The 21,909-nt window shown below is 39.7% G+C and overlaps 1 protein-coding gene, 1 long non-coding RNA gene and 1 other non-coding gene across 3 annotated transcripts in view; all 3 read right to left on the minus strand.

Moving 5' to 3' along the window:
- The window catches only part of LAMC1 (laminin subunit gamma 1), a 119,355-nt gene that overhangs the window by 68,450 nt on the left and 28,996 nt on the right, over positions 1 to 21,909 (minus strand). The gene's annotated exons all lie outside the window — the stretch shown is intronic.
- LOC123333641 lies at positions 1,858 to 5,911 on the minus strand. Its single transcript, XR_006551061.1, has 2 exons — positions 5,028 to 5,911; positions 1,858 to 3,376 (listed from the first exon to the last, which is right to left on the minus strand). It is a non-coding gene; the product is annotated as an uncharacterized LOC123333641 (long non-coding RNA).
- Positions 20,035 to 20,106, minus strand: TRNAC-GCA. Its single transcript has one exon. It is a non-coding gene; the product is annotated as a tRNA-Cys (tRNA).

Raw genomic sequence — 21,909 nt, forward strand, 5'->3', positions numbered from 1 at the left:
AACAACATATATAAAATAACACAGTCTAGCAGTATGCATTTTTCTACTTAACATAATATTTTTTAAAAAACTAGCATCAAACTATAACAGTTAAGATTTAACATCAGAGAAGGCAATGGCACCCCACTCCAGTACTCTTGCCTGGAAAATCCCATGGGTGGAGGAGCCTGGAAGGCTGCAGTCCGTGGGGTTGCTGAGGGTTGGACACAACTGAGCTACTTCACTTTCACTTTTCACTTTCATGCATTGGAGAAGGAAATGGCAACCCACTCCAGTGTTCTTGCCTGGAGAATCCCAGGGACAGGAGAGCCTGGTGGGCTGCCGTCTATGGGGTCACACAGAGTCGGACACGACTGAAGTGACTTAACAGCAGCTACTGGGTCTGGAAAGAACAAACTGGAAGCAATAAACTCTCTGATCCTCTAAAGGTCTGACTCAACTCACCTAGCACTTAGTATAGCTGGGTGTTCTCTCAATGGTTCTAAATCCCAACGCTGAAGTCTGAGAAGTTAAGGGAGGGAACAGGGAAGCCTTGACTTCCATAAGGAGAGCCAGGACAAAACACTGAGGATGGAGAAAGGGGAGCTGAGCCTTTGAGAACTCCAGGGATACGCCCCATCCAATCTGGTCCTTTCATGAGCTACAAGCTGAAATGAGTTGTGCCCATGTATATTTCATCACTGATCAGTGTAATGCTCTCTGGAAGTAAATAACCAAAGATAAAAGATATTGCCTAGAAATTGTAGAAACTCTCCTGGTATCTTAAATATCATCTGTGGGCGGGGGGGAACAGCCAATAATATTTTTTTTTTTTTACATTTTTATAGCACTGTCATTATGCAATAAGATATCCCTTCATTATGCCTACAATAATAAATACATTTATGTGTCCATTCAGTAGAACTGTACTGACTCTATTATAAAAATTGGTAACATTGGTTAGTTATTTTATGCACAATCATCTGATTTTCAGCTTTTCAAACTCAGAAATTTAATTTTTATCAGTGCATGAAAGGCTGATTAAGCTCTTGGGAACTGACTTGGGCCAACCAAACTCAACCAAACTGATGTATTCACAAACAACCACATGTTCATTTTTGATAAAAGCTGTTTTTGTCAAAACAATAGGAACAGATAGCTGCACAGGGCAAGTCCTCACAGAAGACCATATTAGAGATTGTAGAATTGCTTGGTAAGCAGAGAACTGGAGCAAATGGGAGCTAAACATTCTTAGGCAAGAGTTCTCTCAAATTATGGCAAACGGCCCTTCTGTATTCTAGAGATCCTTCTCTCTAAAAATAATCAGACCAATGGTCTAATATTAGAGTATTTTCTCCCCCAGAGAATGGGACACAGATTAAAATTTTTATTCATTTCAATATTCCTCATAGGTCAGTAAAGATTCTGTCTTATAGTTTTTGCATTAATTATATATCATGATCCCCTTAATCTCACAATGTTGCCTTTAACCACAACATGAAAATTAGTTAAAATTACTCCATCTATTAGGATTCATTTTCTCACCTGGACTCCAGATTTGGGGATTTGAGGATCTTATCTCATTACTTGAGCTTTTAGATTTAAGTGCATTTTAAAAAGCAATTAACATCCCAGTGTGATACCTATCCTTCCAGTTAACACCTTATCTGCAGATGCAGAAATTCATAGGATCCATAACTAGTCAAAAATAAACAACCAATATGATAAAGTCCTGTTAAGAATAATCTTGATGAACTAGTATTTTTCATAACTTTATCTGTATCTAAAATATCAAGGGGAAAAGTACACTAAAACACACACACAAAAAGCAAAGCACGACTTTCAAAGGTTAAGAAAAAAAATAACACCAGAGTTGAATAAATTTTAAGAGAGAACTTTATTACCCCAAACAAGTAAACTCCAAAGAGATGAGAGAGAAAGCTGGTAAGAACCAGTCAGCACAAACAACAGCACTGAGAAAAGACTTGATAGAACAGGAAAAAGGGAAGGGAAAAGAAATTCTTGCAAATAATGAGCACTGTCCGCAACCATGAGTATCTCCTGTTCAAAAAGACTCAACACTATTATCTCCAGGATCACAGGCACTTCACAGGAATCCCTACTCCCCTCAAACTTTCAGCAAGTACACTTGCTTTCCAATAAAAGCAGAAATGGAGGGGCAAATTGGGTTTGAGATTGGTTGCCTTTTTTAGGTCCTTTGTTCTGCTCTCTCTAAATTAGAAAGAAGCAACCCTAACTGATCTCCAGAGACCCTCTTATTTACACCAACTATCAAAATGAACTCAGGAAGCACAACCCTGGTCTTTTAAGCAACTTCAGGAAACTGCAGTGAAAAGGTCAGTCACCAGGTAACAAAATCAACAGGCCCTTCTCTAACTAGTTGTGCATGAAGTTAAAATACTTTTGTGTTTAAATATTTATGAGAGGCATTAGATGGTGGGTGGAGTCTGGGGTAAGGGAGACAAACTGGAGTCTCTTGGAGAAAAATGATGTTTTTGTTTGTGCACAAAAGCTTTGAATGGAAAGTGATTTCTGTCAAAATTCATATCCAGCCTTCAATAACCAGTGGTCAAACCTCTAATATTAAAGAGGCCATTCACAGGGTGAGTTGATGACTGCGATGCAGAAAAGCATGGAAAACAAGTGCAGCAGACTTTCTCTCATATAGTATTAGATGTAGTATTAATATGGTCCAGATACTGCTTCATCCTAAAGTTCTACAATGGTCCTGAAGTTAAGACCTGCTGATGCATGAAGGCTGGTACTCAGCCACTGCAGAACAAACCAAGAGAGAAAAGAGGTTAATAACCCCTCCTGTCTTACCAACCCAACCACCAGTTTGGTTCCATCACCTTCCCAGGCTGCTAGACAAAGAAGACAAAGGCTGGTGAACACTGGACATGTTAACAGAATAAAATGTAACTACAGAAGTGTTTCTCATTTGACATCAAGAACCCCATGACTGCATTCTTTCAGTCCTTACTGCTAAGAAATAAAAATGAGAAAGCTCAGACAAAATGTCCTTCCCTACTCGGAGATACAGGCCAAGGAAAGGGAGCTGAAAGCATTAATATGAAGCGTGCCTAACAATCACAAAAATGTCTGGTAAGCAGAGAACCTTTCAAAGGGTGGACAGAGTCTCCATTTCCATCCTTCTTTACCCCTGTGGAGGCATATTTACACTGTTGGAAACAACTTGCCAGCAAAGTTAGTTCTTGCTTTCTAATATCTGTAGTCAAGTCAAAGTCACTCAGCCGTGTCCGACTCTTGTGACCGCATGGACTGCAGCCCGCAAGGTTCCTCTGTCCATGGGATTCTCCAGGCAAGAATACTGGAGTGGGTTGCCATTTCTTTCTCCATATAATATCTGTAAGACCTGGTAAAATGACAGAAAGAAGTTTTTATGACAGCTGCAGAAGCAGTGACAGAAACTGGCCAGACAACATGATGTTGAATCCACGGATTTCATAGGTCCCCAGTGTGCCAGGAGATTAGGAAACTTACTGTACTATCTCTTACCCTTCCTCTCCACGCAGGAGACAGCTGAGTCATGAGCCAAAACATCTTAAGCACCCAGAATCTGAGGATTTGTTTGACAGGAAATGAAATTTTTTAATTTTTTATGCATTTTTTTCATTTACTTTTTAATTGTGGGAAAACTGCTTTACAATGTTGTGTTGGGTTTCTGCCTGATGACAACATGAATCAGTCATAATTATATGGATAACCCTTCCCTCGAGTGTCCCTCCCCTCCCCGTATCCACCCCTCTAGGTCGTCAAGAGTGCCAGGCTGGGCTCCCTGTGCTACAGAGCAGCTTCCCACTAGCTATCTATTTTACACATGATAGTGTATAATAATGCTACTTTCGCATTTATTCCACCCTCTCCTCCCCCTGCTGTGTCCAAAAACCCATTCTCTACATCTGTGTCTCCATTCCTTCCCTGCAAATAGGTTCATTAGTACCATTTTTCTAATTTCTATATATATGCAATAAAACTTGCTTTTCTCTTTCTGATTTACTTCACTCTGCACAACGGGCTCTTGGTTTATCCACCTCACTACAACTGACTCATATTCCTTCTGGAAGGCAATGAAATTTTAAAAAACTTTCCAAGGATACAAGAGTTTTCTCTGTCAAATGCTTGTAGCTATTCACTCCAATGTACTATACAAATTACCACCATACCCGAAATGGCAGACTCTAAAAGTGATAAATTGCCTACTTCCGAAGAAAGAGAGGGGAGGCCAGATCATCACTATCCCAAATGAGCAAACAAGATGGTCCACTGGAATGTGTGGGAAGAAAATATTAGAAACTCAAAACTCTCTACTTGGTTTTGTCTCACTAAACTTCCTATCTATGGTATTTGTAATGTACATAATATATTACTATAGCCTACATGTGTATCATTTATAAATAAATTAGTATACATACATTACAGGTGTATACCAAGAAATATTTTACTACCAGTGATGACTGATCCAAAAAGTTTAGAAACCATAGGTCCAGATAGCCAGTTAGAACTCATGCTTGTCATGGACTCAAACACTGGGTAAAGCTTTAAGATAACCTGAGAGTTCATTTCCTAACTTATGCAACTTCACTTTATTCTTACTCAAACATAGCTATAATCTTAATAACCTGTTTTGGAAAATATTTTCCATTACACAAGAAAATTATAAGCAGTGAATAAATTTTGTTTCATCACAATTCTTTTAGTCCCAAGTGGGACTGAGGTTGTGTTTGAATTTAGGAGGAAATAAGTTTTCTTTTTAAAACTCAGTGAGATAAAGGCTAGTCTATATGTAATCTGCTATTCTGCATATTTCCAAAAGTAGATAAGTGAAAGAGGTTTCAACTACTGCTATTCAGTTACCTGGTATTTAGGTAGTTTCATCTTTAATTCTTACAGCACTGAGTAAAAAAACTCCCAGGATTTTTTTTCTTATAGATTTCAATAAGATTACCAATTAAAACTATAAAATCAACAGGTCAGAGTGAAAAATATCATTTTTTCTAACTTACAGAGTATCAAAATTCTCTGGAGTAGATGGGAAATGTGTTCTGTGTTCAGCTCTTCTTTAGTAAGTACTCAGCCTCCTCTTCAAGAGGGTAGACAGAATTGAATCCAGCAAGGAACCAGAACCTGTGCGATCAACATCAGGATTGAATGGAACTGCAGTTTGCCCTGGGTCTCCTACTGCTGACACTCCTTGGGCTCTACTATCTCCCACCTCCTCTCCTTCCTCCAGCCAGTAACTGTCCTTGCCTGTTCACTCAATGCCAGCTCCTGTATGCCAGCTGTTGCGCTGTACTACCGTACTTTTCAAGGTATTATACTGTAAAATCAAAAATGCTTTATTTTTTGTTTTTTTATGTATGATTTGTGTGAAAAGTATTATAAACCTATTATAGTACAGTACTATATAGCCAACTGTGTTAGTTGGGTGGGTACCTAGGCTAACTTTGTTGGATTTAACAAACAAATTGGACTTTGAACACACTCTCAGAACAGAACTCGTTTGTATGTAGGGGGCTTACTGTACCATGATGTTGGGGGTAGGGCTAGAACATATGAAGTCTGAGAGTACAAATATGCAGCCCATAATATGTATCATTTCAAAAGGTTTTAGAAGCTTACTTGTATTAAACAATTTTTATGAAAAAAAAAAAAACTTTACAAAGCAAAACATGGTTGAACATTTGGCATATATCCCACTTAGGCAAAAGTCTGATTCCTAGATACTTGATTCATATCAAATGGGTGTGTCTCTTTTAGGTTCCCATTCAATCAGTTCAGTTCGTTCGCTCAGCCATGTTCGACTCTTTGTGACCCCATGGACTGAAGCATGCCAGGCCTCCCTATCCTTCTCTATCACCTGGAATTTGCTCAAACTCATGCCCATTGAGTCGGTGATGCCATCCAACCGTCTCATCCTCTGTCGTCCCCTTCTCCTCCCGTCTTCAATCTTTCCCAGCATCAGGGTCTTTTTCAGTGAGTCAGTTCTTTGCATCAGGTGGCCAAAGTATTAGAGTTTCAGCTTCAACATCAGTCCTTCCAATGAATATTCAGGACTAATTTCCTTTAGCATGGACTGGTTGGATCTCCTTGCAGTCAAAAGGACTCTCAAGAGTCTTCTCCAACACCACAGTTCAAAAGCATCAAATCTTCGGCACTCAGCTTTCTTTATGGTCCAACTCTCACATGCATACATGACTACTGGAAAAACCATAGCTTTGACTAGACAGACCTTTGTCGGTAAAGTGATGTCTCTGCTTTTTAGTCTAGGTTGGTCATAACTTTTCTTCCAAGGAGCAAGCATCTTTTAATTTCATGGCTGCAGTCACCATCTGCAGTGATTTTGTACACTGTTTCCATTGTTTCCTCATCTGTTTGCCATGAAGTGATGGGACCAGATACCATGATCTTAGTTTTCTGAATGTTGAGTTTTAAGCCACCTTTTTCACTCTGAGAGTTCACTTTCATCAAGAGACTCTTTAGTTCTTCTTCGCTTTCTGTCATAAGGGTGGTGTTATCTGCATATCTGAGGTTATTGATATTTCTCCCGGCAATCTTGATTCCAGCTTGTGCTTCATCCAGCCCAGGGTTTCTCATGATGTACTCTGCATGTAAGTTAAATAAGCAGGGTGAAAATACACAGCCTTAACATACTCCTTTCCTGATTTGGAACCAGTCTGTTGTTCCATGTCCAGTTCTGACTGTTGCTTCCTGACCTGCATACAGATTTCTCATGAGGCAGATCAGGTGGTCTGTTATTCCCATATCTTTAAGAATTTTCCAGAGTTTGTGGTGATCCACACAGTCAAAAGCTTTGGTGTAGTCAATAAAGCAGTAGTAGATGTTTTTCTGGCACTCTCTTGTTTTTTCGATGATCCAACGGATGTTGGCAATTTGATCTCTGGTACCTCTGCCTTTTCTAAATCTAGCTTGAACATCTGGAAATTCACGGTTCACATATTGCTGAAGCCTGGCTTGGAGAATTTTGAGCATTACTTTGCTAGAGTGTGAGATGAGTGCAATTGCACGATAGTTTGAGCATTCTTTGGCACTGCCTTTATCGTATAGTAAAAGAACATTTTCTAGATTAAACTATATAAACAGTATTTTTAGTCTGGCACTGCCTACCTAGTACTTGCTTTTTCTTTTAACTTCTCATCTGTATCTTATCGAAAGATTGGTTTAAGGAATTACTCTTCAGACAACAGTAAATGAGATCAAATGAAGAGGAAGGACATTAAATGTCAAGGTGAATTTGAAAACCGAAACTTCAGCTTTAATGCTATTAAAGGAAAACACCAGGCACTGATGCTGCAATGATCTGTCCTCTAACCTAGAGGACCCAAGAGTCATCCATTCACCACACCCAAGCACGTTCATTCACAACTCTGTTAATAATAGTACTGTGGGGAAACTCTCTCCCACCGTTTCCCAGATTCAGGTTAGAGATTCACTGTGGAAGGTCCATACCCAAAAGGAAGGAATCTGTAAAAGGAATAATGGTGTTTGAAAACCAGTGGAACGAAGGGCTCCATGACAGTCAACTCAGTACCTCTAATGAAGCAGAAATGTAGACACAATCAGTCAGAACTTTTGGGGTCCAAGATAGTCAAAGAGCTGTCTGCAGACTTTGCAAGGATCACTTGAATTAAATGTTGCCAAGTCTCACACTCTCTGGAATGTGTCGCAGCAAGAGTTTATCTACATCAGAAGCTCACCATGGTCACATTATCACAAACGGTGCCCCCCAAAAAAACAGACTCAGAAAGTCAAGCTCTACCTATATACTATTACTTGTTCTAAGCTCCAAATTAGTCTTTTTTTAATTCTCAAGAGACTTTTTTCTTTTTCTCTTTCAAAAAGCATAAAAATTCCCCATGTTCTAATCCTCTTACACTGTTGGGAATGTAATTGTGCAGCCAAAATGAAGAACAGTTCAGAATTTCCTTAGAAAACTAAAAATAGGTCTACTGTGTGATCCAGCCGTCCTACTCCTGGGCACATATCTGGGGAAAAAGGAAAACTCTAATTCGGAAAGTTATGTGCACCCCAATGTTCGCAGCAGCACTACTGACAGTCGTCAAGACACGAAGAGCCTAGATGTCCATCAACAGAGGGATGGACGGGGAAGACGTGGCACATACACAGAATGCAATACCACCCAGCCACAAAAAGAATGGAATATGCCATGTTCAGTAACATGGATGGACCCGGAGACTATTACACTAAGCAAAGTCAGTCAGATAGAAACCAAAATATCATATGATATCATTTATATGCTGAACCTAAAAGACATGATACAAATGAACTTGTTTAAAAAACAGAAATGGACTCTCAGACACGGAAAACAAACTAGGGTTACCAAAGAGGGAAGGCAGGAGAGATAAATTAGGAGTTTGGGATGAGCAGATACAAATCACTATATATGAAATAAACAAGGACCTATCGTACAGTACAGGAAACTATCTTCAATATCTTGGTAATAAACCAAAATGGTAATAAACCATAATGGAAAAGCATCTGAAAAGGATACACACAAATACTTTGCTGTACACCTAAAACTGACACAATAAAGTAAATTTACTATACTTCAATTAAAAAAAAGTTCGAATGTTCACCCAGGCATCTGAACCATGAGTAGGGCCAGTAAGTTTACTTCAAATACGATCAATTCTCATTATTCTGGTAGTTATGTTCTGTAAAGTTGCATGAACACTAAATTAGCAAATAACGGAAACATTGCTCCCAGGGGAAATAGAGAATTAGATTCTTGCAAACATCTGGACATATTCTGTCAACATATTAATACATAACCTTGTTTTATGTGAATTTCTGTTTGGGGGCACTTTATTTAACATATATTTTAGGTTCATTAACACTGAACCCTTGGCCAACAGCACTATAACTCACACCTAGACAAAGCTTATCTAACATGTATTTTCTCCCTGAAGTACAAAAAAAGCCTTCTTGTACTTAGAAACACTAGACACTTGAGGACCATTTTAGGTAGTAAAGTCACCAAGAAAAAGCACCAAAATGAGAAAAATGTGGTACTAAATGTTCACCGTATGAGAGCTGAAATGAGAGGCTGGGGCATCCCTTTCTCCAATGTCAGCTGAGAACGTGGGTGTCAGGCAACACTCCTCACCTCTCTGAACATGTTCCCAAATAACTGCAAAGGAACCCTGAGTAGGGACTTCTGCATTACCAATAAAGTTTAGTGAGGAGGGGAATTTGCAAATACCAAATCTATGAATAATGACTATGGATTGCACAGGGTCTACATACATATCTCAAACAGCATCACAACTTTAGTCTCAGTCTTCCTAGTGTCCAGAGAAAGAAAAACACAGACTACTTCTTTATTATTATTTTAAATTACAGCTTTATCTGGATACAGTTTCAATTTTCAAGTGAGAAACCCCACAGGGTAACAGCTACAGAACACAGGATAAAGCATTTTCCTCCACCCACATGTAGACAAAACATCTATGCACACACAATTCCAAGTTTCTCATTATGTCTCTTCCTGCATCAATCACCAATTCCCTAACTTGACAACACACACACACACACACACACACACACACACACCACCAACTTTCAAATTTAGAGCCTTGAAAGACATTTCCTGGATCAGCCTTTTGTGAAACAACAACAATATCAGCTTCCTGACATATAAAGCACGTTTTCCTAAACATGAATCTTGAAAAGCACTGTTACTTTGTATAGCCACTCAGCAGGTGGCAGGGTGTGATGAAACAGGAAATGAGAACAAATGCCTCCCCCACACACTTGCAGACCACCACAGGGAATAATACATCAGCAAACAATCCCACATCTTTATCATCCAACCAGCCATCATCTGTTGGATGATTTCGCATCCTTTAACTCACTCTTACCCACTGTTCAGTTATCCTTTGCATCTATCTGACAATTACATATTAATGTAAGAAATCTGCCAAGGGTGTCATTCCTGTGAGAATTACACTGAATTCAAACAGAAAAAAAAAAAAATTACCTAATTCCTAAAAAAATAATTACTTAAATTAAAAGCAAATCTCCTTAAGCCACAGATTTAAAAATACAACATTGAGGGAGTTCCCTGAGGGTCTAGTGGTTAAGAGTCTGCCTTGCAATGCAGGGGACTCAGGTAAGATCTCTAGTCAGGGAACTAAGATCCCACATGCTGTGGAGCAATTAAGGCTGTGTGTGCTGTAACCAAGAGCCAATGTAGTCAAATAAGTATTTTTTAAAAACAGAATTTTTAAAAACAAGCATATAACATTGATATCTCAAGAAATTATTAAACCCTTTTCCTCTAACTACCTCCAAAGATCCAAAGAGTAGTTTTCTCCCTAGTTATCAACTAGATAACATCCTTTATTCTACTTCAGTTATAAAACCATAGGATATTTTCCTTCACTACCCCAGAAATCAAAGAAGCCAAATAAATACAAATGGTGGTATACTAGTGAGAGCATGACCCAGACAACAAAAGAACAACACACAGATGTTACCATCACCCACAAAACTGGAAGTATCCCAGGAACATCTGAGTATCCACAAAGCATCTCGGTCATTTAAACTCCATGACAGGCCAGAGTGATGCTCAGAGAGCCAGGACACAGAATCCAACAGAAGGGGCTCAGCTCTGGAGCCCCAAGAAAAGCATTAACATCTGTTCATTTACTTAAAATCATAGATGCTCTGTATGGTGGAAGGAGCGTTCCCAAATCTAATCACCTCATTAACAGGTGAGGAAGCGGGCCCACAGATTAAATGATTTGCTAATACAACCTCTGAATCACAGACTGAACTGTATGACTATGTATTTGCCTCATAAAAGGACTATGGAAAGATGATTTAGTAAACAATAAAAATACTCAAATTTTAAAAGATGTAGGTCTGGGCATTTCATTCCCTTGTTTAGATTTTTCAAAGCACTCTGGACTTTAAAAATCTTACCATATGACACAAGAGATTTTCATGGCCAAGTCTATGTATCTCTTATCTCATTCTGCACACATCCTGCAATCCAGCACACTCATGCATCCGTCCGTTCATTCAGTCACTCTTTGAGTAATTCTTCATGACGAGTCTACGTTGTGCCACGCACTGTGTCACTCCAAACTACTTAACAGAACTCAACCAGGCCATTCTTTGTGCACTCAGTACCTTTGCCCATGATATTGTTTTTACCTGGAATGCCCTATCTTCAAAAACACAGTAGGACATTAAACTGCATTTTTAATAATTAGGTTTTCTATATCCTGGTGGATAGCTCCCATCTGTCTTACTTTGAACATGCATTAGCAAAAGAGAAATAATGAAACTCCGTATTTATTATTCCCACATACAAGGCTGTTTTGAGAATCTGGCAAGAATAGCAAGCTAAAATGCAATGCGTATTTGCCGGTGGGTGGGTGTGTGTGGGTGTGTGTTCAGTTGCTCAGTCGTGTCCTACTCTTTGCAACCCCATGGACTACAGCCTGGCAAGCTCATCTGCCTATGAGATTTTCTAGGCAAGAATGCTGGAGTGGGTTGCCATTTCCTCCTCCAGGGGAATTCTCCTGACCCAGGGTTCAAACCCATGTCTCTTGCATCTCCTGCACTGGCAGGCAGGCTCTTTACCAGCTGAGCCACTGGGGAAGTACCATGTTCAACCATAAAACATTAAATCATTCTCTTATTTAAAATCAGTTCATTTCAGTTCAGTTCAGTCGCTCAGTCGTGTCTGACTCTTTGCGACCCCATGAATCAAAGCACGCCAGGCCTCCCTGTCCATCACCATCTCCCAGAGTTCACTCAGACTCACGTCCATCGAGTCAGTGATGCCATCCAGTCACCTCATCTTCTGTCGTCCCCTTCTCCTCCTGCCCCCAATCCCTCCCAGCATCAGAGTCTTTTCCAATGAGTCAACTCTTCGCATGAGGTGGCCAAAGTACTGGAGTTTCAGCTTTAGCATCATTCCTTCCAAAGAAATCCCAGGGCTGATCTCCTTCAGAATGGACTGGTTGGATCTCCTTGCAGTCCAAGGGACTCTCAAGAGTCTTCTCCAATACCACAGTTCAAAAGCATCAATTCTTCTACACTCAGCTTTCTTGAGCAAGACAAAAAATGCCCCCTTCACTACCTGCATTCCAGACTCCATTCATGACTCATTGCCTTCATAGCCAAGCCTCAGAAATTCTCTGGTAGAGAGCTTCCCTCATGGCTCACAGTCACCTTCTTTCTTGTAGGTGGTCAAGTGAGAAAAAAAGGAAAGATTCCAGCACCCTTAGGCTCTACCCCACAGCTATGCTCCTACCCACTGCGGGAATATGAGCATGTCCCCTCAACCTTCAGAGTCTTAATTTCCTCAACTAGAAAAATGGAAATAAGTGATTTCAGTAACAAAGCACTTACTGAGGTCCTGCTAGCCAATGGAACAGATACATATGGTTTCACGAAGAACAGGTAAACAGATAATACAGCTGTGAAGAAAGTTATCACAGTAAAAGGTATGAAAAGGCTTTGGAAAACAGAGATGAGAAACCAATTAATTCTGTTTTACTTAAATCACAGGACTGGAGTAAGGCTCAAAAAAGATAAGATATGTGAAAATAGTTGTATAAATGACAAATCCTTCCACAAGTATGGGTTACAATGAAACAGCAACTCACTCCAATATTCTTGCCTAGAGAATTCCATGGATAGAGGAGCCTGGCAGGCTATAGTCCATAGGGTTGCAAAGAGCAGGACATGACTGAGTGACTAACACATACAAGCTAGCATCAGCTGTTCTGATGCATGTTTATTCCCTAGACCATCTAGGACACTGTAACTGAATTAATTCAGTATATATTATATAAACTGAAAAATGTGTAAAGCCCAAGAGATTCAGATTAATGTGCCAAGTACAAGATGCTGGATGAAAGTTCTCTGATTACAAACTACTCTTTTTCTTTACTGACACATAATTCACATACTATAAAATTCACCTATTAAGCTTTTATAGCAAAATCTGACCTGATGTGACATGGGCTATTTATAGTCATTATTCCATTTATGCATGAATTTTTCTTTCACTGCAGAAATTGCCATGCATTCAATTATGGGGTACTTGTCCAAAAATTGGTGAGAGGAGGAGTACATAATATACACATTGGGTTACATTTCTAAAAATCATGAATTCTGAAACAGTCTGCCCCATGGGTGTTGGAGCTGGGACTCAGTTCAGTTCAGTCGCTCAGTCGTGTCCAACTCTGCAACCCCATGGACTGCAGCACGCCAGGCTTCCCTGTCCATCACCAACTCCTGGAGCTTGCTCAAACTCATGTCCATTGAGTCAGTGATGCCATCCAACCATCTCATCCTCTGTCATCCTCTTCTCCTCCTGCCTTCAATCTTTCCCAGCATCAGGGTCTTTTCAAATGAGTCAGTTCTTTGCATGAGGTGGCCAAAGTTTTGGAGTTTCAGCTTCAGCATCAGTCCTTCCAATGAATATTCAGGACTGATTTCCTTTAGGATGGACCGGTTGGATCTCCTTGCAGTCCAAGGAACTCTCAAGAGTCTTCTCCAACACCACCGTTCAATAGCATCAATTCTTCGGCACTCAGCTTCCTTTATAGTCCAACTCTCACATCTATACATGACTACCATAGCCTTGACTAGACAGACTTTTGTTGGCAAAGTAATGCCTCTGCTTTTTAATATGCTGTCTAGGTTGGTCATAGCAAGACCTGCAATAACCTAGTGCCTGCTTCACAGAGTGACCGTGAGGATGAAAAACATCTAATGCTAGCTCAGTGCCTGCACGCAGCAGGTCTTCCTCAAGAGTCAGGGGCTACCGCTAGCCTTCCAGGACTACTTGGTGAAGAGCACTAATACCACCAAAACTTTCCAGTTTTGACTTCTTCATTCCCATCCCAGTGGATGTACTTGCCCTTCCTTGCTTATGTACTATAAGTACATAAGTATATAAGTATAGTACTTATATTATAATATATTATATATATTATACATATACATATACAAATATATACATATTATATACATATATGTACTATATATGACTTCTGGCTTATTATGTCTTACCTTGTACTATAACATCCCAGATGTTACTTCAATTTACCTAAGAATAAGTAATGACTTTACACTTTAAGTTCACCTTAAGCATCTGAGTTTGGATCAACTGCATCCACTGTCATTCTCCACAAGAAAAAATGAACACAAAACAAAATAGATAACCCAATAAAATACAATATCATCTAAAAGATGCCTAAAAGGCAATAAACAGCAAAGGCTTTTTAAAAATACCTTATTCAAATAAGAAATTGAGTATCACCAGCTACTTTTGATATAGCCCTTAAGCTTCTCAGTAGGTTACTAGGAAACAGACCCTAAATTCATCTTCCATATGCTAAAGGAAACTCAGGTTAATGGACTCCAATCTACTCATTTTCTGGAAGATTGACAGGTATAAACAGTTAATCTCTTTTTGCCATTCACCTAGCACAGAAGTACCCATGTGAGGCCCCTAATAACAGATCTTTACCAAGTTCCTTCTGCTATCATGATACTCCCCACACTATTAATATCAAGGTCAATATTGACAAGCTACAGAACACTCAGTGCAGAACTGTATCAACAAAGAAAAGCACAAAATACATTTGGCAGTTATGTGGTCAACTTTCAAAGGAGCCATCCTAATCTTTTTTATTATTATTAAAATAAGAATGTTTTTGTAACTTAAAAATATACTTACCAAAAAAAACAGAATTCCAAACAAAATTGAAAAGCCTTATGAATCAAAGATTACATTTCATTTCTGAGCAAAATCCCAGAGTTAATCAGTAAATCATCATCAATAGTTAGACAAAGTCCTAGGCAGGAAATCTGTAAGAATATGACCTCCTTTAAAGATTTTTCTAGAAAATATGGTTCCATTTCAATGAACACTGGTATCAAAACAAGAAATTACGTTTCTGATGCACTCTTAGAATGTACTTAGCCTTAACCTGTGACATTAGAAAAACTATACACCAATAACTAAAAATACAATAAACAAAACTTATCATCCCAAGCTCTGTAGATACTTTATAGGATACCTCATTTAATCTTCAAACAACTCTTTGAGATCACAACACTGCTTATCTTCACTGGTTGTTCAATTTTAAAAAAGAACAGAAAAATTGAGAGTGCTGGATTTTTATTCCATTTTCCCCTGTATACAATACCAATCATGTGCTCATATACGTTTGTATTAGCCTATAGTGAAAAGATATAGGGGAATTTAAAACTTTAAAATGCAATATAAGGGACTTCCCTGGTGGTCCAGTGGTTAAGAATCTGCCTACCAATGCAGGGGACCTGGCTTCAATCCCTGGCTCGGTTAGATTTCACAGGCCACGGAGCAACTAAGCCCGTGTGCCACAACTGCTGAGCCTGTACACTTCAGAATCCAGGAGCCGCAACTACTGAAGCCCACACACCCCGGAGCCAGGGCTTCACAGGGGAAAACACCACAATGAGAAGCCCACACGCCACAACGAAGAGAAGCCCCTGCTTGCCGCAACTAGAGAAAGCCCCCACACAGCAAGGAAGCCCTAGCACAACCAAAACTAAAAAAAAAAAAGAAACAGTATGTACAAATACAGATATTTGTATGTATACATATGTATGTACATGTGCATGCATATACTGACTTATACACACACACACATCTCCTTCCTATTCGTGGTGTTTCTCTGGAGATTCATGACTTATATATACACTTAAATGTATTATATATAAAAATATAACCACCAAATGCATTAACTCATGCACACAAGTTAACCTGTTTTCAGAAGACATTGGAAAAATTCTTCCCCTTCTCTGTGATATATCTGAACTTACATATGTGGGTTAATTAGGCCAGTTATAGTTCCACTTTGTTTTCATGTAAATTCAGTTTGGGACTTGTCCAGTTGTGTAAAATTTTACAAATACATACACTATTACTGCCCCTGTGTGCCACACTCAGATGCCAGAGAAAGCCTAAACACACCTGATTCCCTGGTGCTGCGCCTGCCACAGGGTAAGAGTCAATTCTACAATAAGCAAGATGTTACCCACTTTGCTTCATAATATCTTAACACATATTTAAAGTGTCAGATCTTATTCTCTTTTATACTTATACCTGACAATGAAAACATAACTAATTTGTCATTCAAAAATAAATTACCATATCCCAGAATGAACAAGGTTGTAGGCAAACATGATCTTAAAAAAGAAAAGGGGAAAAGTATCAAGTTTGATGTACGAGCAAGCAACTGTTGAAATAAATTTAATATCATCTCATAACACCTCCAGGGAAGATGCCAAGCAAGAGCATCTTTTGCATATCTGAGTTCAGTCAGTGTCTGAAACTGGCTAAATTCATTCTAACAATTCAATTTGATGAGACAGATATATCTCTGAATGTTTGTTTTCTAACATTTCTTCGGGAAAAAAAAAACATAAAGAGTATTTATAAGATATTATGCTACACTGTTTAAAGGAATGATAGTAAAGATCTAAGGAACAGCATGGCCCTGACAAAATCAATTACCACAATGTGTTCAACAGTAAGCATCAGATGCCAGCATCTTCCAAATAGTAATGAACAGTCACATAAAAGCTGCCAATTTCACTAAGCCATCTTTTGTTTAATTGTTTATTTATTTATTTATTTCTGGCCGTGCTGGGTCTTCACTGCTGTACAGGCTTTGGGCTCTTCTCTAGCAGCAGAGAGCAGAGGCTACTCTCTACTCATGGTATACGGGTTTTTCACTGTACAGCCTTTTCCTGTCCTAGGGCATAGGCCTTAGCGCATTCAAGCTTCAGCAGATGCAGCACATGGGTTCATCAGTTTCAGCTCCCGGGTTCTAGAGCATAAGCTCAAAAGTTGGGGCACATGGGCTTAGTTGCGCTGTGTACGCCATCTCTGAAATGCTCATTTTCTAGGGCATCAATACCCACATACAGCAATTTCAACTTTTTTTCATACTATTAGCTATTTGCTCTGGAGCTTTTAAATTACTTTTGGTTGATAAATTCCAAAAGATGGATATATTAATTTGCCTATACTTCAGAACAAGCTTTAATCTTATTATACTGAAGGCTTACAGACAAGTGTTAGTTTGGACTCAATGTGTAAAACAAAATAAATCTGACTATATTGATACTTTGAGTGAAACGCTGACAGTCTTTTGATTTTTTTAAGTAACCATGAACATCTTAAAATGTCACAACATACATTCAAAAATCATTTTACGCCAAATAATGAAACTGGATGTAGAGATATTCACTAACTCCCTATCTGTGCCCCTAAAATGAATTTAATGGATATGGAACACTGAGATCACTAGTAATTCACCTTTCAAACAAAATTTCCTACTATTTCTCCTTCAAGTGTTCTGGATTATGTAAGTCAGACACCACCTTGAAGCTGCAAGACAAGCTATTTTATCAGGTATTAAAGAGCCACACTGCAATTCTTAGCACTTTCTGACAAGAAAAACAATACTGAATAATATTGATCCAGCCCAAAAAAAAAAAAAAAATTAGAATTATCCATGACTTTGAAATCTCATTTTGCAAACAAAATTTACATAGAAATAAATTATAACATGAAACTGACTGAAGGTTTAAACATAACTCTCAAACTGAAATTTAGTGTACTAAAGAAAACAAATGTGTGTAACTTAGTACTATTTTTATCTATCTTATGTACTGAGAGTTTGATTTCATTAAAGGGTCCTGGTAACTAAGAAGGTTTGAGAACTGCTATATGTAAATGTTCAGGTCAACTGGGGATATTAATATTTATTTTTATTTATTTATTTGGCTGTGCTGGGTCACAGCTGTGGCATGTGGGATCTAGTTCTCTGACCAGGGATCGAACCTGGGCCCCCTGCATTGGGAGCACCAAGTCTTATCCACTCAACCACCAGGGAAGTCTCCCAACCGGGCATATTAAAAAGATGTAGGCTTCCTTCTTCACTACTTTTCAATTATGCACAGATAAAATTTAACTACACAAAGTTTTAGTTTCCTTAATGAAGTCAATTATTAATATTTACTTTACCAGATGTTGTGAGCATTCAATAAAATGTCTGTGAGGAACCTAACTGGCTCAGCTAATGCAGGAGATGCAGAAGACATGGGTTCGATCCCTGGGTCAGGTAGGTTCCCTGGAGAAGGAAATGGCAACCGACTCCAGTGTTCTTGCCTAGAGAATCCCATGGACAGAGGAACCTGGCGGGCTACAGTCCATGGGGTTGCAAAGAGTCGGACACGACTGAGAGACTGAGCATACACGCATCGCAAAAAGTACTGTCAACAACAACCATAACAAAATGTCAGGAAGCCATAATATAATAAGGAAGCGATAGGAACATCTTATAAATGCCAAGAAGAACTGACAAATTATTTCCCAAGATTTCTTCTGGGCCCACAGCCCAGCAAAGATGAGCTCAGAACAAACAAAAAGCAAAAAAACTAAAAGCAAGAATTATTACAGAAAGAACTTCTGTTCCTCTTTGAAAAACCAGAGCAGAAAATTCCAGATTTAGGTGGAGCTTTTAGATACTAATACCAAAGACTAGAATGGCAAGGACTTTACTTTTGAAGGGAGGCAAGGGGGGGGGGAAACACCACGCTGGCAAACCAAAACGTGAGAAATCTAAAAGTGAACCAGGTCCGCGCGAGTTTCGTGGTTTGTTGTTTCAAATGTCTCTCCTCTGGCCTCTCTGATTGGCACATCACCCCAGACTCAGTCACCATTAAAGCACATCTGGACTGCTACAATAATTTAACTAGTATACCAGGATCCAAACTTTTCCTCATTCCAAACCATCTAGCCACTAGACTATTTTTCCAGTAACTCTGCTATGTAACCATGTCACTAATCTGACAGAAAAAGCTGAAAATGGCTCCCTTCCATAACACATCTCAAGTCTGCTTCATGTTCAAAGTCTTCCAGATGAAGTGATCACATCTCCCTCTGGCTGTTACAGAAGCCTGCTTCTGAACACAAATTCTTCTTTCCAATTAAACTGTTCCACTCCTCTCATCAAAGTGATGCAAATTTTGCATCCTTTTCTCTGCTTATGCTATTTTGTCAACTCAGCATAACCTCTAACCAGGATTTCTGTTCTCATTCATTCATACAACCACCCAAAGAGCATCTACGATGTGTCTGGCACTAGGGATAGTGCTCAGGATACAAAGATGACTAAGACCTGACCCTTGTCCTCAGGGGATGTAAATCATTACTTAGTGAGTCAGACATGTAAACAAATCATTAGGACACAGTTTAATAATTGTTGTAATATTGTGTACAAGGTACTATGGAAACACAAGAGAAGTAGTGATTCACACCACAAGAGGTAAGAGATGGAGAAACCATGGCTGCAGAGAAGAAGTGGAATTTGAATTTGGAATTTGAATTAAGTCTTAAAGGATGACTAATGGGGACCAGTGGGACAGAATAAAAGGGCAAGTGCTATTTAAGAAAAAAATGAAGATACGTATCACCCTCCAAGAACTGCAAAAGATCCTGCATTAAAAGTACAAGAAGTAAAGCTGGAAAGTAATTCACATTAGGCTTGAACTTCTAGATACATGATGAAGAGCCTAGGATAATTTTTAGCAGTGACATGCTCAGGGTTTTAGAGCTTGCTCTGAAGACAATCTTCTTTCAAGATCAACAGAGCCTTCTTGCGATGGTTAATTTCACAGTCAGCTTGACTTGGCCAAGGGGTGCTCACATTAAACATTATTTCTTGATTTGTCTGTGAGGTGCTTCCGGACGAGATAAGCATTTGGATGGGTGGACTCCGCAAAATAGCCTGCCTTCCCCAATGTGAAAAAAGTCAAAGTGAATTAGCTCAGTTGTGTCCAATTCTTTGCGACCCCCGTGGACTGTAGCCTACCAGGCTCATCCCTCCATGGGCTTCTTCAAGCAAGAATACTGAAGTAGGTTGCCATTTCCTTCTCCAGGGGATCTTCCCAACCCAGGGATCGAACCTGGGTCTCCTGCATTGCAGGCAGACGCTTTAACCTCTGAGCTACCAGGGAAGGATAATGTGAGTGGGCACCATCTATTGTATTGAGAGCCTGCACAGAAAAAGACAGGGCAAGAGGAAGGAAGAGTTCACCCCTTTTTTGCTTCCTGTCTGCTTCCTGTTTGAGCTGAGACCTCTGTCTTCTGCCCCTGGATTGGGATTTATACCACTGGCTCCCCTGGATCACTGTGAGTGGAGAATCTAGAGACCCCTTCTCCCATGGGCCTCAGTTCTTGGTAAGGAAACAAAAAAGAATCTGAGGTCTTATCTGTTGCAAGAGAGTTTACTGAAGATTAGGAAAGAGGGAACAGAGAGAATACCTTAAGACAGAGGTGGGCCAGACCAAGGAAGGCAATGGACCTGGAGGGTGCAGAGACTTTAAGGCAAGGTTATTTGCATAATCCTGGGGGGGAGGGGATCATTGACTGACAGTCTTGATTGACAGTTGCAGGTAATATAACAAGAGGTTCTACTGCAGCATGTCCTCCCCATCATTCAGTCTCTTATAATTAGATGTACGTACTCATGGAATATTTGTGAACATTTAATGAGCCCAAAGCCACCAAAGGTTACCTAAGTACACGACAGTGTGAGGTGTGCGCATGTGCCAGAGTAGGGAAAGTCCCGCCAGTCGGCCAGTGGGCGATCTCTCCAGTCCCCTATTTTGGAGTATTGATAAGGGTGTATTTGGGGTGGGGCTGGTAAATAGCTTAGTGGGATTAGGTGGTCACTGGACATTTAGCTGATGGGGCCGCCTCTCACTACTTGTGGCTAATCTTCTGCCTAACAGCTCTCAGGCCTCTGCATTCAGACTGGAATTACATCACCAGCTTTCCTGGATCTCCAGCTCGCAGACAGCAGATGGTGAGACTTCTCAGCCTTCACAACTGCATGAGCCAATTCCTCATAATAAATCCTTTTACATAATAAGGTTCAGGATGGAGGAGACATATGTATACCTGTGGCTGATTCATGTTGATGTATGGCAGAAATCAACACAACACTGTAAAGCAATTATCCTCCAACTTAAAAAAAAAGAAGAAAGCAAAAATAAGGATCTCTCTCCTACTGGTTCTGTTTTTCTGGAGAGCTCTGACTAATCCATCTCCCCACTGCCACACTGTTCACCCTTCTTTCCTTGCTGCTCTCTCTTCCACTTAAGACAGAACAATAACTGTCATTAGGGAACACTTGCTATGTCACATGCACTGTGCCAGACACTTAATACCGTCACTATATTTAATCCCTACAACGTTTCTAAGATAAAGGAACCTAATGTCAGAAAAATTAAATTTCTTGTCCAAATGGCACACAGCTTGTAAGTGGTAAATACCTCCCTCTGGATTCTGTGGTCTCCATCCATGATGCCATACACCATCCTGCACTGATCAGCCCTCTGCTTGTCCTGTCCCCGTTCCACATCTGTGTGTCTTCTCTTTTACCTATCTCGTAAATTGCTGCTGGACCTGGGGTCCACACTCAGGGCTGCCACAAATTATCAATACTTACTGACTTACACTGGGCAAATCACTTAATTTGACGAGCTTCCTGGGCCGAAATGGAGAATTAGACCAGGTAGTCTCTCCGATCACTTCCATTTTCTCCTGCCACACACTTGGGATTAATGTAAATTACAAGTGTTGATATAAAACAGGGCAAGTGGTCTCTTAACAACTTGGGATGCTGTGGTCCACCATGATGTAACTTATTAATAACCTATCTATCAAGATTTATGCCAAACACCTTTCAAACTAGGAAACCAAACCTGAGTTAACAAAATCATCAACGAAGCCTCCCCTCTTACCTTTGAGAAGGT

The sequence above is a fragment of the Bubalus bubalis genome, chromosome 5 (genome assembly GCF_019923935.1).
Source record: "Bubalus bubalis isolate 160015118507 breed Murrah chromosome 5, NDDB_SH_1, whole genome shotgun sequence".
NCBI classification, from domain to species: Eukaryota; Metazoa; Chordata; class Mammalia; order Artiodactyla; family Bovidae; genus Bubalus; species Bubalus bubalis.